This window comes from Rhinolophus ferrumequinum, chromosome 6 (assembly GCF_004115265.2).
Source record: "Rhinolophus ferrumequinum isolate MPI-CBG mRhiFer1 chromosome 6, mRhiFer1_v1.p, whole genome shotgun sequence".
Lineage (NCBI taxonomy): Eukaryota > Metazoa > Chordata > Mammalia > Chiroptera > Rhinolophidae > Rhinolophus > Rhinolophus ferrumequinum.
The window spans coordinates 23825646-23838646 of record NC_046289.1 but is presented as its reverse complement, the minus strand read 5'-3'; the positions used below and the strand labels follow the sequence as shown (position 1 = coordinate 23838646).

The 13001-nt window shown below is 38.1% G+C and overlaps 1 protein-coding gene and 1 non-coding gene across 4 annotated transcripts in view; one reads left to right on the top strand and one right to left on the bottom strand.

Annotated features, from left to right (window-relative positions):
* The window catches only part of AREL1 (apoptosis resistant E3 ubiquitin protein ligase 1), a 35247-nt gene extending 22278 nt beyond the window's left edge, over window positions 1-12969 (bottom strand). For all 3 annotated transcript variants that reach the window (XM_033108407.1, XM_033108409.1, XM_033108408.1), the window contains exon 1: window positions 12815-12969. The gene's annotated coding sequence lies outside the window, so the exon portion shown is untranslated. The remainder of the gene's footprint in view (window positions 1-12814) is intronic.
* Window positions 7589-7662, top strand: TRNAT-AGU (transfer RNA threonine (anticodon AGU)). The gene has a single exon. It is a non-coding gene; the product is annotated as a tRNA-Thr (tRNA).
* Window positions 12970-13001: the final 32 nt, after the last annotated feature.

Genomic DNA, 13001 nt, shown 5'->3' with positions numbered 1-13001 from the left:
TACTAATCACTAAATGAAGACACAGTCTCTTTCCATAAGGCAGGGACTGTTCTCAGTGCTTCATACATATTAATTCACAACCCCAAAACATAGGTGCAATTATCCCTATTTTACAAATGAGGAAAGTGAGGCACTTTCTCAAGGTACTTCCTCAAGATTATACACAATAGGTAGCAGACTTGAATCAAACCCAGACAACCTGGACCCAGAATCCATGCTTTTAATGATTATTCTCTATCATGGGAAATCAAGAAAACACAAAATACTAATAAGAGCACAAGAACAGAATGAGTGAAGGCCAGCAGATCAAACAAGTTGGCAAACTTTTATAATTAAAAATAAATAAGTATATGTATTTATTTTAAAATATGGTGACAGACTTGCCAAATACATGAGCCAAAACCTGGGTCAACTAACAATTGGAACCAGCTTAAAGGATCTACAAACAAGAGAAGAGTTACATAAACTATAAGAGATCTATTAGAATGCTATATAAGCATTTTAAAAATGACACTCTTAAAGAATAACAACACAAGGAATTGCTCACAAATAAAATGTTAAATGGAGAAGCAAGCAAAAAATTATTTACATTGCATGAGCCCAATTTTTAAAATATTACATTACATAAAGAAGACTGGAAGGAACAACACAAAAATGTTACCAGTGGTCATCTCCTGGTGTATGGAATTATAAGTAATTTTTATTTTCTACCTGTACCTTTTAGTGTTTTCTAAATTCTTAATGATGCAACAACACATAAAAAGTTTCTATTTCTGAAGAATGATTTTTTTTTTCCTAAAAAAGAGAAAGAACAGGCAAGTGGTCCTTTTCTCAAATAAGAAAACTGTATTAAAAACTTAGCTAAAGATAATAGCGTGTACTAAACTTTTACTTCTATTCATTGTGATCTTTAATGGGCCTCCAACCAACCCTGTGATCAGCTATTTAATTATAAATCAAATAACTCCTGGTTCCATCATGTTTACTGTACCCCGCCATGAACTACCATGCTTTAACCCCCGCACCCCCACCCCACCTCAATGCTTCAGTGTCTCTAATGAGCTTCAAGACTCAACTCAAGCACCACCACCTTTCCTGGTCCAACTCCCAGGCCCCTCTGAGGGCTTCTCCCATGCCAGGCAGAACCAACCACTTCCTCTGTTGTAATACTCCTATACTGAACATACCTCTATTCTAGCATGTACTAGTCTGCATCATAATACAGTGGTCTCTCCTGATGGATTGCGGGCTTCCTGAGGACGCTGACTGGGTCTTACTCATCTTTGCCTCCCAGTGGCTAGTATGTTGTTCAGAGCCTATCTCAGAGCTTGTACTATCACAAGTTCCCCAGGTGATTCTTACGCACGTGAAAGTTAGAGAAGCATGGCAGAGCAGTCAGCCTGAGAAGGGACCCAATATTCTGCATCTCTAAGAGGCTCACAGGGCATGTTGATGCTGCAGATCATGCTTTCAAGAGCAATGGCTACAGAAAGAGTTGGCAAACTATAGCCTCAGGCCAAATCCAGACAGCCACGTGTTTCGGTTAAAAAAAAAAAGTTTTGTAAAAACAGAACGAACACAGCCAAGTTCGTTCGTTTATATGTTATCTATGACTGCTTTTGTACGACATCAGCAGAGTGGAGTAGTTGCAGCAGAGATATATGGCCTACAAAGTTTTTCTATCTGACCTTTGACAAAAAGTTTACCAATCTGGTGTAGAGGTCTTAGAAGCTATATAACTGCCTTGTATAAATAAAATCATTTTTATAAATCAAAAGAGTATAAAATCATTTTCTTCCAGTTCTACCATTCCTTTCTTAGGAATAGAACTATAAAACTGCAACATTCAAATGTTTCTCCTGGCTAATTTCAACTGTTATTTAAAAGCTTTATGCCTCCCATACCCCAAGTAGGACTTTTATACAATCATTTCCCAAAGTACATGTTTCAAACAGGCATGTCTGCATTTCATCAAGGCTATAATTTCCTAAAACTGGTACCCCAGGAACTAAATACTATATCTGGGTTTCTAAAATTATTAAAATACACATCACTGATTCAGTCTCTACTTTTAAAGCGCTATTCTAAAAAGCTATGAAAAAAATGATGTGAAAGTCCACTTATAATTTTTGTGAATAAAGAGGCAGTGGCAGCACACATGAGTTCCAAATATCACCCACTGAGCTGCACAAAACAAGATAGGACAAAAGAAAGATGTTGGCTTGGGTAAGATGTAGCCTCCAGCATTGTCTACACAGAAGCACCAGACACGAGTCCAAGGAAATCAAAGGAAAAAACCAAATCATTCAAATAGCCATAGGCCCATGGGTTAGTGGTCTAACTAAGGAGGTTCCAAGAAATAAAGTGTACCATCAGATACTTTAGATTATTCGTTTACATTTTTCCTTTGCTTCATTTCACCCTTGGTTTATTCTCCCCACCCCCACATCCCACCATAAAAGATTGCCCTCCCTCATCAAGTTTATACTCTTGAGATATTTATACAGTTGTGTATTCCTGCTATCTTGGTTCAGCCAAGTTATACAGTTTTCATTTATATTCTTTCCTCATCAGTCAGCCCCTCCAGTCTCTTAATCATTCCTGTGGGTCTTCTGTGAACTCTCTCCAGCTAGTCCCCAGTGAGCTGGTAATGAGGTGCCTCCAACTGACTGCAGCCTTCCAGGAACAGCCGCGTTAGTCAGAACAGGATGAGCTCACCCTTCTTGGTTCCATGACATAATACTCTTGAGTAGACAATCCCCCAAATTACAGAAAGCTAGAATGCTGCCATATTAGACTATAACCCCATTCCATGCTTCCCAGATTTGGGTGTTGGGGCATGCCAGAATGTGCTAGAAGCCAGAGAATAAATGACACATGTTCCCATAGCATATAGTTAATAGAGAATCAGGTGGGTGAGGATAAAAAAGTATTTTCATGTTGAAACAAATTCATAGATAATAAAATAGAATGCAAAATATGCATGCGTTTCTAAAGATAAAACATGGATACGTTAAAAATATTCAGCTATTTTGTACTTGAAGCAGAAAGGTTGCTTGGAGCTCTGCTCCCAGTCCCCCAAGGGGTTCAACACCCAGCCCCAGAGGGGTTCCATACCCACTATCCTCTACCACTAGAGGTACTTGGGCAAAAACTTTGAGAAGCACTATTATCCCCGCTCAACTTCTAGTCTATTACCCCATTACCACCCATCCCATATACTCCCATTTTGAATAGAACTGTATTTTCTCTATGTTCCCTATCCCTAGAGATCTGTATTTTTCTCTTAGCCTAAAATGCACTGTAATTCACTCCCTACCAGCATCTTTAGGTTCTTCTATATCGTTCGTTCTTCATTTCCTATTTCTTGAGCATATGCTATATGCCAAAAGCTAGAGTCACAAGGATAAAGAAGAGTGGGGGGGAGATGGACAACACAATGCGGCAAGTACCACAAAAGAGGACTAAACAATGTGTGGTGGGCAAAGGCAGGTGAGGGGTAACTTTGTCCGAGAGTGGGGAAGTCTTCCCAGGAGAGACAACAGAGATGTTATTTAAAGATGAGTAAGCATTTACAAGGCAGGGGGAAAAGACTAGTATCCAAGCAAAAGAACAGCATAAGCGAAAGTACTGAGTCAAGACAGGGAGTGATGGAAAGCCCAGCGTTAAGAATGCAGTGTTTAGGAAGACCACCTGGAGCCAAGCTAGGGTGACTGATTCTTAATACAGTGTAATGGTCAAGAGCATGACTCTTACTGCAGAGTGACAAGCTGCTTCAGTTGCCTCAGATGTAAAATGGAGATGCCCTGAGAAGAGGAAGGAATTTAGCTGCTCTTGGGGAGCAAGACTCCCCAAGTCTCACAGGGAAAGGAGGGCTGGTTGAGACTGGAAACTAGACCCAGGTGTCTTGGCCCTACAGGAGTGCCTCGAGAGACAGGGCTCTTATGTGCAAACCTGGCTGCTGGGTTGCCAGGTGGTGATGGTAGTGTGTGTCTGTGCTACTGCAGCCCATCCCGCAATAAATGAGCAAGATGGCATTGAGTACCGGAGGGACTAACGGGTTTTCCAGAGAAATCCCATTTGGAAACAATGACAGCAACAATCCAAAATACTAAGTTTTCTGGTTTTTTCTTTTTTTTTAAAGTATCATGATAAAAACAAGAATCCATCTTTATTAAGAACATATTATATGCCAGCACTGTATGAAGTGCTTCATATATTATCTCATTTAACTCTCACATCAACCATACAATCATATTATCTATATTTTATAAATTAGAAAACAAGAGACACAGAGAGCTAAAATAACTTGCTTGTAGTTACCCAGTTGACAATTGAAGGAGCAGGCAATGTGATTCCAGAGCCTATACTCTTAACCAGGAATGAGGCTGCATCAGAAAAATCCCCAAAAAGGAAAAAAAATTAAAAGGATGAATGAGATAGAGAATGAGAGTTCAGAAATACTTAATTTGGAAATTTAAAGGAATATGACTTCATTTTAGACTTTAAGCAATAACAACAACAAAACCAAGAAATGTTTTTAACTACGGGAGGAAGAGGATCACACACCTTAAAAAAAATAACTCTGGGGACAATGTGAAAGAGACTCTGAAGAGGACAGGCTGATGGCTGAGAGACAAGAGGTGGGTGACCTGTGAGATCGAAAAGATAAAGGAGAGCAAGAAGCCAAGGCCAAGTTGGGATTTTCTACGCTTGGGAGCCTGGATGAATGGTGCTGGAGAATGAAGGCGACAGAGCAAACGTGGAGGGAAAGATGATGAGTACAGAAATAAACACGTTAAGTCTGAAGGGTCTATAGGATATCCAGGTGAATAATATATCCACAAAATAAAAGGAAATAGGCATAGGAAGCTACAGCAATACCAACATCCTGAGGGCAGTTAAAAGACATGGAGAATGGAAAAGACTGCCATGGAAAGCAGGCAGACCAAGAAAAAGACTAATTATAGAACCCTACAGGGATCAACCTTAAATGTACCCTCCTCCCCACCCCAAAAAAGAGGAGCTAGCAAAGAAGAATGAAAAGAAACAATCCTAGAAGAGGACAACAATTGTAAAAGTGGTTTATTGAAGGCAAAAGGAAGTGATTATTTCTAGAAATTGGTGGTCAATAGTATTAGACCCAGTAAAAATTTAAGCCAGAGAGGGGATTCAAAATTAGCCCAAGTATTTTTCCCTTATTTAGAATTCTCATTTTCTGATTTAGTGACTTCAAATAAAAATTTTATCTCATTTTCATCTATTTTCATTCATAGTAGTATTAACCTAAATTTGACCCAACACTGATATATGTAGTAAGCTCTTTGAAATTCAATTCAGTGATATTGATTATTATTTCAATATTACTTTAGTGCCTATAACAAATTCAGATCCAAACTAATCTGAATCCATTATCTAATCCTGTATAAGTCACTGGCAAAAAACTTCCTTGTCAAAATCAGTTTTGAGATATAATTTACATATAGTAAAAGTCACCAATTTAAAGTTAACAATTCAAGTTTTGACAACTGTATATGGTTATGATATAAAAAACACAATCATGATATACGAGTATCAGTAGTTCGTTCCTCTTTATCGCTGTGTAGACCGTTATATAGACATACAACAATGTGTTTATCCAGGCACCAGCTGAAGGACATTGGGGTTCCATCCAGTTTGGGGCTATTATGGATAAAAGTGCAATGAACACTCAAGTACACGTCTGTGTGTGAACATATGTTTTCATTTCTCTTGGGTAAATAACTAAGGGTGAGATTGCTGGGTCATATGGTAAGCATACACGTTTTTAACTTAAAAGAAACTGCCAAACTGTTTTTCAGAGTGACTGTATCACCTTGCATTTCTACCAGCAATTGGGTGTGCCAAAAATGGTACTGTAATCTTAAATCTTACCCATTTTAATAGGTGTAAAGTGGTATCTCATTGTGGTTTTAATTTGCATTTCCCTAAGGACTAACGATGTTATCTTTCCATGTGGTTTTTGGCTATGTGTGAACCTTCTTTGATAGCCAAATCTTTCACCATTTAAAAAAATTGAGCTGTTTGTCTCCTTACTATTGAGTTGTAAGAGTTCTTCACATATTCTGAATACAAGTACTTTATTAGAAATATTTTTGACAAATATTTCCTGTGGCTTGGGTTTTCATTTTCGTAATAGTGTTGTTTAAAAAGAATGAAAGTTTTTCATTTGATGAAATCCAACTTATTGATTTTTTTCTTTTGTTTTTTTGTGTCCTATTAAAAAAAAATTGTTGCCTAACTCAAGGTCACAAAGATTTTTTTCTGTTTTCTTCTAGAAGTTTTATCTACAAGTTTCACAACAGAAAATCTCTTCTCAAAAATTTTGATAAGAGTTTTAAAACTCCAGCATTCCATTTCTCATCATCACTCAGTTTTATTATCCCTTTGTTTCTTTCAAACTGAATTTCCCACATTACCAAGCATTAATTGTCTATTTCCGAATTTGGAAAGATTTTTATCTTTTAACAGATTTCCCCCTCTTCAACCTAATAATGGCATTTCTAAATTTAGCCGTTTTAGTCCCTCAGTTCTTCTCAAATTGACATGAAACCTCTGGACCTCTGATGCTGGTTCTTCAGACAAAAAAATTCTAAAACCCAGAGTATTTACCTTCAAGTTAAGCCAGGGACAATGAACTACTTACCCTTCTGGTTTTAAAGAGAAACTTTCATAAGATCATTCTCACCATACTGAGTCACTCTAACCTGGAAGGAGGCTGGAAACAGTTATCACTCACTGGTTAAAAGAAAATTTAGGTTTATAAAGATTAAGTTCACCAAGATAACAGCACATTTTTAGACTCAAAATGTACATTTCAGACTCAAAATGAAATGAATAGTACATATAAAAGCATAGTTTAGATTCAGCTGCCCTGCTGGAATAGACTTTGCCATTCTTAGCACAGTTCAGAGAAAGTAGAAAAAAGGATTCAAAGCTAATGTGAATAAAACAGGAAGAAGTGACAATTTATTACTGCTCATTTTTGTGACTTTGTGAGATGTCTGGAGAAAGACAAAATAGAAAACTGGTTCATGTACACCACTGTCACAGTCTTTAGTCTAAATCAAGAAAATAGTAATTTCACTTTACAGCTCCTTCCTCTTCTGATGTTTTTTCTATTTACCAAACTGACTCTACTGTGCCTGATCCACAGAATTAGGACAGACCCCTGTGTTCCCATACCATGGCAGCTTTTATGCTTAGGTGACCCTGGGCCACAACGAATCTTGGCTATAACAGGAAAACTTTAAAACGAATTCTCTGAATCTGACAAGCAGTCTCCCTCAATAAGTCTAGGAAGTTGTTATTTCATTACCTGTGCATGAAGTGGCAGGCAAACAGCCAGATCTACAACCCATGGCGGGTGAGGGGTGGAATTAAAGTTGTCACACATATACTCAAAAGCTAACAAATTTCTAAACCTACAACCATCCATTCCTTTCAATTCTACTCTTATTTTTAAGGAAAATAAATTATTTCTGTAATTAAAAGAAAGAGCAACCTTAAATGAGCTTTTACAGTTCTTTAAGGTTCCAGGAAGATGGGTGGCTGGTTAGCTCAGTTGGTTAGAGCATGGTGCCAGTAACACCAAGGTTGCCGGTTCGAAACCCGCATGGGCCACTGGGAGCTGCAACCTCCTTAAAAAAAAAAAAAAAAAAAAATGTCCAGGAAGACAAACTCAACCAGCCACAGAAACGGCAACCTAAGATGGCTCGATTTGAAGGAGAAATTCAACACTTATGGTATTCAAAACAAAACTTCCGTTGACCTAATAATCAGTGTTACCAAACAAAGGTTAATTTCTTCAAATGTGTATTAACAACCATATGCGAAGCAATACGTTGGTTCTGAGGATTCCAAAATGAGTAAGATGGCCCACGACCCTTTACAAATATGGTTTAGTAAAGAGGACAGACATGGTTTAGTAAATAATTGGTGATAGTTCCATGTAGTAAAATCTATGAGGTAAGCACGTGACATTGGTGGAGCCCAGGAAGGGCCCTCTCACTCAGGATCAGCTCTTAGCTTCTCAGGAAACTTCACACTACCCTTATGGGAGCAAAGCCAACTCTTCCACCGAGTTAAGAGTGCTTTGGGATACAAAACACTACCATACGCCATACTGTTTATTCTCACGGTCAGTGATTTTCTTTCTTTAGCACTGGTCAGATTATGTCTTGGAGAAGAAGGAAACCCAGACGAGGCTGGGGATTACTGGACCACATACATGACACAGAAAAAGTTCATTGGAAATCCCAACCTATTTACCAAAATTATACATGGTCTAAATATAATGTGGTATCCTGGATTGAATCCTGGAACAGAAAAAGCGTATTAATAGGAAAACTTGTGAAATCCAAAAAGCCTGTAGTCCAATTAACAGTAGTTAATTTGTTAGATGTGAGAAATGTACCATAGTTATGTACAACATTAGCATTAGGGGAAAGCTGGGTGAAAGGTATACAGGAACTCTGTACTATCTTTGCAACTTTTCTATAAATCTAAGGTTTTTCCAAAATAAAATTTGTTTTTATTTATTTAAAAAATTACATATGGTTCCCCACTTCCCATTCTCACTCCCCCTTAGGCTTCTGATCATGCCTTCCTAGTCATTGCCCAATTCAGGTAATGCTTGGTTGAAACGTTTTTTACCCCCAAATCCTTTTCAATTCCTTTCTATAAACCATTTACGCCGCCTGGCTGGGTTTCCTTCTTCACCAAGACATGAAAAAACAAGATCAAAGTTGGGAGATTTTAACTATTTCCTTTTACTAATAGCTCCACCACATACAGGAGGGGGTATCTTTGGAGGTGGAACTTTCCTAAGTGGACAAGAGAGGGGTTAAAACAACCTGGGCTGGATCTCTGGATAGAAGCAAGGGGGTACTACAGAAAATGTATGTTATTAGATAATCTCTGGCCAAAAAGGATAATGAATAGAAAATACAATGAACAGGTGTTGACTATGAGCATCTCAATACCAACAGGCAAACTGCACTGACATGAACGCTTTAGCTACAAGCTCTGAAAACATGGTGCAAATTCTTCAACTATTCAAAGTAACAAAAATTTATGTTACATTCATATGGTACTATTCAATTCAGGCTACATAACAAAACATATATCCATCCTGACTATTTGGTTTCTAATAAGTAAACGAACACTCATCTCCCTCTATTAAAGCATAGCTTCTAGAACAGGTCTTGAGTCCTACCTACCAGGAAAACATCATGGCGATATAACACTGTATCAAGGTCTAAGGCATACACACGCGCACGCACACAAACAGCAATAAGGTTAAACAACCTCAAAAAATTGAAAACTACTATACAAAAGGTTATTAGTGAAGGCTAAACATGCATGAAACTTTCAAAGAACAAGAAACCAAAGAAGGAGAACTGAAATTTAAACCTAAGCTATTTAATGGCTACAGTTATTTAAAAGTTAAAATGATATACTAGAATCCGTTAAGGTCACACAATTTGATCTGCTATATGTTATGTTATAGTACTAAATAAATGTTATACAACAGTACTCTGACCTGGACCACTTCCAGAAAGATGAACAAGTAAGTCCTCTAAAATATTTTAATTTGCTTACCTCTGTCAACCACCTGTCATAATTTATCTGTTCACAAATCTTTCTCCACTACACGCCTGAGCTCCGGAAGAGTAACTAGCACATTGCCCAGGGCAGAATGGGCCCTCAGTAAATGCCCTCTGAAGGAATGAATATTCAGCAGCCATGTACCTCCAAAGCATCCTTACAAACCTATTCAATATTAAAATCTTAGGAGCATACCATGCTACCACATTTAGGAGGCAGTCAGGTTCACTGAAAACTAACAGCAACTAATATTTGTTGGGGGAAAGACTCATGTCACATGAGACATAAAAATAAGTGTAAAAACTGTAACTTGATAATGAATAAAATATCTGCCAACTGATTTTTCCCCTTCATGGCCACAAAAATGAATCTACCTTTAACCTTCTAACACTGAAATACAAGATGTTCAAGGAATCTTTCACCAGCCATAATTTTATAAAGAAATTTATCAACTTAAATTAGTAAGTTAAACCAATTAGTGAATGGAATGAAGGTCAAGCCCAATTATGTGTTCAAACTGTGGGGCAAATGCTTTGAGCAATTTTTTCTCTGCAGACTGCAAAAAATACAAAACAACCCGCTTGACTGCTGAGAAGGGCTAAACTCATTTTTTCCCTCATAAGTATGTAATCAAAAACAGTTACTTCTGCTCCCACCCAACACAAAGCAACACCATCTGCCCCTCCCATCACCATCAAAACATGCTATACACAGTATCTGAGTACTTTAATCTTAGACCATAAGAATCTCAGATTGCAATAAAGTTACAATGAAACAAAAACATATTTTTCTAAGTATGTTCTGTTCCCCTATAGTGTCCCTACACTAATTTAGCTCCCTATCAAGTATTAACAATCAAGGAAATCAGAAAATTCTCAGACTAGATACTACAAATTGCTTGGGGTTTTTTTTAACTTGTTATTATTGTTCATGGATTCCAAAATTAAGAGTACAAATTACCAGGAGTGTTTTTCTAGTTTTTCAATGCCTAATTGTAAATGCAAATTACTATTTAATTATATGCAATTTCCCTTCTACACCTATATATATATAATACTAATCAGTCTCCAAATGTTTAATATAAACAAACTGATCATGTTTACTTAAAAAGCTTATTGCCTCATCACCAAGAAGTTCTAATGTGTCAAAAAAGTGGCCATTGTCAGCTCTACCCATGAATGACAGACAGCTTGGCAGACAAGCTTTCGGAAAAGATTAGGAACTTCTAGTGACCGTAGGAGGTACACACAATATCTGTATATGCTTCAATAATTCATCTATTTCAACATAAAAAATTCAGAGCCTACAAAGTCAGATATGTGATCTTCAAAGTATCTAAGTGCATGCATGCCTAAAAGAGAAAGAAGCAAGAAGAAAACTGTCTATACTCAAATCAACACGAGAAATCACCCTGCGATTGAGCTTTTCAAGAACTGAAAACTTAATAACGTTCTTGAGGTAATCAACATATTCAAGTTCCAAAACAGAGCAACTATATTAAAATATAATCAACATGAAATTCCAACACCACCACATCCTCTATGTTGGAAGATATACAATGACAATAATAGAAAACACTTTAATAGAATTTACTAGTAGTGGTAATTCTAGGGACTTCATATTTTAACTCATTTAATCCTAACAACATCCCTGAAAAACAGGTACTATTATGATTATCTCCATTTCACAGGTGAAGAAACAGAGGCACAGAGAGATTAATTCTCCCAATACCACACAACTAGTAAGAGGGAGGGCATGGATTTTAGCCCCATCAGACTTCAAAGTTCACGTCAACCAATTCACTATGTTTCATAGTACGGGATGTGTAATGATCGGCTTTATTTTTAACCTAAAAACCTTTCTAGATCTCAAACACTAGAATAGCTTTGTGCAATAAGAAAAGTACAGGCTTACTTCAAGAATACTACGCTAAGTGAAATAAGTTAGACTGAGAAAGACAAATACCATATGATCTCACTTATATGTGGCATCTAAAGAACAGAATAAACAGACAAACAAAACAGAAACAGAGTCATAGATACAGAGCGCAAACTGATGGTTGCTAGATCGGAGGGGGGTTGGGGAGATGGATGAGAAAGGTGAAGGGATTAGGAAGTACAAATGGTAGTAAAAAAATAGTCATGGGGATGTGAAATATAGCATGGAGAATATAGTCATTGGAGAATATAGTCAATCATGTTGTCAAAAACTATGTACGGTGTCAGATGAGTACTTGACTTATCAAGGGGATCACTTCATAAACTGTATAAATGCCTAATCATTATGTTTTTTTTGGACACCTGAAACTGATAAAAAACATAAAAGGAAAAAAATGTACAGGCTTTGCAATCAAAAAGACCCAAACAAACCTCTGAATGAAGTCTGAGCCTCAGCTTCCCGTATGTAAAACGAGGGTACTTAAGTTACTGTGAAGGTCAAAGAAGGTAATACAGCCAAAGTGCCAAGTACAGTCTACAAGATAGGGATTCATAACTTTAAGTTTACCGACACCTAGAGGGTCCATGGATGGGCTTCAGAGTCCAAGAGTCTCATAAATTGTATAACAAATAGTATATGTGCACCCATTTTTTAAAGAATCATCCCTGGCTTTCCATAAACTTTCAAGGGTTATGTGATTTCCAAAAAGTTAAAACCACCAGAATACATAGTAGCAGGAACTCAAAAACTGAAAGCTATCTTTTCCTTCTTGTTCAAAAACTCTCCCTTTTCCATTAAGGATGACACACCAAGGCTTCACCATAAATGTCAATTACTTCCCACCATTTTCCTGGCTTGGTAACTAGTAACATATGCAAGTTTATGCCCCAATTTTCTAGAATCTAAAAAGGGCCCTCAAACGCTGCTTCATCCCTTTCTTTACCGAGAAGAATACACAGTATCAACTAGGGGAGAATCTTGAGAACAGTCCACCCGGCTGCAAGAAGCACCAAGCCGGCTAGGAGAACCAAGTAGGAACCGAGTAGGAACCGAGTTGCACGATAGAGACCTGACGCCCAGCGCTGGAGGATGAGGAGAAGGTGTTTCCCCAAACTACTGGGCAGCCCAGAATTCCGTCCCCCCCTCCACCCCTGTTCTCTCCCTCTCTCTGGAACTCTGGTGCCGGCAGGTCATCCCGTGAGGGAGTGGTAGCGGAGAGAAACTTTACCAGAGCTGGAGACTGCAACGCAGCGATGTCCCAGATCTGCTGCCCTGAGACGCGGCAACACCCGGCAGAAGACCGGTCCTCAACCCTCCCTCCGAGAGACTCAAGTGCAGACCTCCGTCGGGGATGGGAACCGGCTCCGGGCTTTTCCGTTTCTCAAAGCGGCTTCCGCTTCCGGGTTATCATTTGC